Here is a 3,293-nt window from a genome sequence, read left to right on the forward strand (position 1 = left end):
ATCATGTCCGATCGACTGTCGCAAATCATATTTATTACGGACTGGACCAAAATTGCTATCTTCAGTAGATACCAGGTACTACGTCAGATATGCCCAGCCCAACTGTCGGGTTATATTCAAATAAATAACCCCTGCTGTTGGTTTTTCGTTGTAACAAATTATACAAGTTACAAATTATTATTATAATGCATACAAGGTGGCACAAAATTAATCACCCTACCGGTAAAGGTATACTTTTTGCAAATGACATCATACCTCAGTCATTTTTTACACTTGTAAACTAGAGAGGCGAACACACAGGAAAGAAATGGAACGCTTAAAGGTCAAACAAAGATTTCCATCCTTCAAATTTGTTTTTAGTAAAAAAATAGTTCAAAATCGAAGTTAGATGATCAATTTTGCGCCACTTTGCACAATACTTGTTAGGATAACAGATTTCAGATTATGTTGAAATCCTCATGCATAATTGTACGTGGTTTGTTCTAAAATGTATTTATTGCTCTTACACTAAAAAGGTTTTCTTAATAAGATATCCTTTTAGGAATTATGCTTTGTTTAGAAAAATATTTTTTGTTCTGAGATTCGTGCAAGAACGAAAATTTCGTGTAGTCAACCGTATTATTTCAAAATCGTATAAAAAACGAGAGTTGGGTGTCAGCCCTAACTTTCCATACAACAGTCTGATTTCCACCCGAAAAACATACCTTTTTTCAAAAGTCCGCCATTTTGTTATTTTTCAAAAAAAATTTCCCCTTGTAGCACCTGCCAGAATGACAGGCCTAAAGAATAATAATCAGTTTAACTTTTTCGTTTCAGATATCTTGAAGAGCCAAAATCCTGTTGACAAGTCACTTATCTTTTTTTTAAGACGGTTACTTTGGTGCCACACTACTACAAAAAAATATGTAAAAACAAATTGTTTTTGTATACCATTTCATGTCAATAATAACATACTATAAAATCAAAACAATCCCATTTTATTTTCTTGAAAAAAATTCCTAAAAAATATCTATAAAAAATGAGTATTTGACCAGACTATTACCAGAGAATGTTAATGCTTTCTCTGCTATTACCTTAATACAGTGCAGTCAAAGCAGTGTTGTGAAAACAAAGCTTAAATTGAATCGCAGTGCCGATGTCATTTCGTACGCTGTTCAAAAAATGTAAAAGTAGGGGCAAAGCAGTGAAAAAGAGATGAGCATTGGCAGTTATCGCGCCAATCAAGATCGAAGTGTGCAAATCATCTACATCCGAAGTCACTCTGAAAATAAAAAAATACACATTAGACTTCAGCTGCTAGTGCCAACGAAGATAAAAAGCTGTCGCACTCACTTAGCTTGATTTGTAAAATATGGATTACCATAACATTTTAACCTCTGCTAATGGCGAAGAAATGTTGGCAACATACATTTTTATGTTCCCCTCTGTTACATCCCTGTTGAAATGCTAACTATACAAAGCTGGATTCGCTAGTTAAAATGATTCAGATTTGTTTCTTTTTTTTAGGTTTTTTCCTTTTCAGTTTCAGACTCTCTTATCTTTCTATGTTCTCTAGCACTTTCTCAGCATATGATTGGAAGAATATTATAAGAGATGATTGCGAGATGAGAAATGATAAATGAGACATATATGAGATTTATAGTGAAAATCCACCAGTGTACTTAAAAATATTGTTTCAACCTTTCGTTCACAAAGCCAGAAGATAAAGTAACTTAAGTCAAAAAGACAAAAATTAAAAACTTTTATCGGAGTGGTTTCCATAAGTGTGCATCGAATCAGGAGGTCATTAATCGCTATGAAATCCGGCTTGGCAAGTATTTATATTGGCAACTGTGGGAAAGAATTATTGACTAGCATTATAAGTATGGTAATACGGCGCTCTAGCGAAATGTGACGTCACCGCACTATGCCAAAGCAATATTAACTGCTTAAGGTAATTCAAATATTGATTATTGTCACTAATTAGCAGAACATACATCAACGAAGACGGATGGAAAATGTATGCTCAAATTTAAATATGAATCTCAAAAATGTCGATTGGTTAATTTTAAGAATAAAAAGTAAGGATACAAAAAGAATTGGCAGACCGAAGATAAAGTTTTCAACAACGAATAGAAAGCTGTCGGTATGGGCATGCATTATTATTATTTATTCTTTGTTTTTTAATTGTAAGAATGGAAAGTGCCATTTCATTTTGAAAATGTGATATTTTATGCTGGAAAATTTTCCACCACCAGCAATTTGGGTACCCGACAGCCGGTTACCCGCTCTCAAAATTAGAACACATTTTACCGCATGAAAATGTAAAGAATTATGGATTTTCTTACCGTCGCACAAGGGGGATTTTTCGATCAATTTCATTCAAAAATGGCTACAGGATCCAGTTATCGACCGATTTTAATCATTTTTTTTTAATGCTCGTAGATGATTTTGAAGAGATTGTCTAGGCCTGAATTTCAACTTTCCTTTTTTTTATAATATCAAAACACAGCCTGAATTCGGGAATTTTCATGAAAAATTCAGAAAAATAAAAAAAATTATTTATTTAAAAAAAATTTTTAATTTATAAAAATTATAAATATTCAAAATCGGTTTGGAATATTTTTATGGCAGTTCTAATCAACAGTAACACATCAGAGCAAGTACGCAAATTTCCAACCCCTTAAGGGATGAAATCGTCCCCTAACTACCTAAAAACTTAAAACCAACTTTTTTTCATGGAGACACCTAGAATAGTCACCGGAAAAATCTAAAACAATTGATACACACGTTTTTGAGGTTGCTTAATCCTAATTCATTGTCCGTTAATCCTTGCACCGTCAAATTTAAGGTCAGTTCAAGTTCAAACTTAGAATATTCACCGGAAAAATGTCGAAAAAAATAAAAGTACGTGTCGGTTATTTTACGACGAGAAAATATTTAGATTAATTTCTATTTTCGCTGACGGGTTTTAGACTGAAGGTTAGTTTTCAGATCACTTGTTGGAAATTTGTTAGTTTACAAGCAACATCAAGCAAATAACAAAGAAATAATATTCGATTTGCACAAGAAAACTGCAAAATATTTTTGATAGTATTTTTTTAATTAGCTTCAACGAGTTGCTTCACAAATAAAACAAACGAAAAGATTTTATCACAAAATTAATTTTATTGTTACCATAAAATGTCAGCTGCGAACTGTCCCAACGCAATTGTGTTTAAACGACCGAATTTTCCGATGGGAGTAGATCACTGTTTACCACCCGTCAAATCGTTATCCACTGTCTGCTGCAATTCTGTTTCGGCCATGTTAAT

This window comes from Anastrepha obliqua, chromosome 2 (genome assembly GCF_027943255.1).
Source record: "Anastrepha obliqua isolate idAnaObli1 chromosome 2, idAnaObli1_1.0, whole genome shotgun sequence".
NCBI classification, from domain to species: domain Eukaryota; kingdom Metazoa; phylum Arthropoda; class Insecta; order Diptera; family Tephritidae; genus Anastrepha; species Anastrepha obliqua.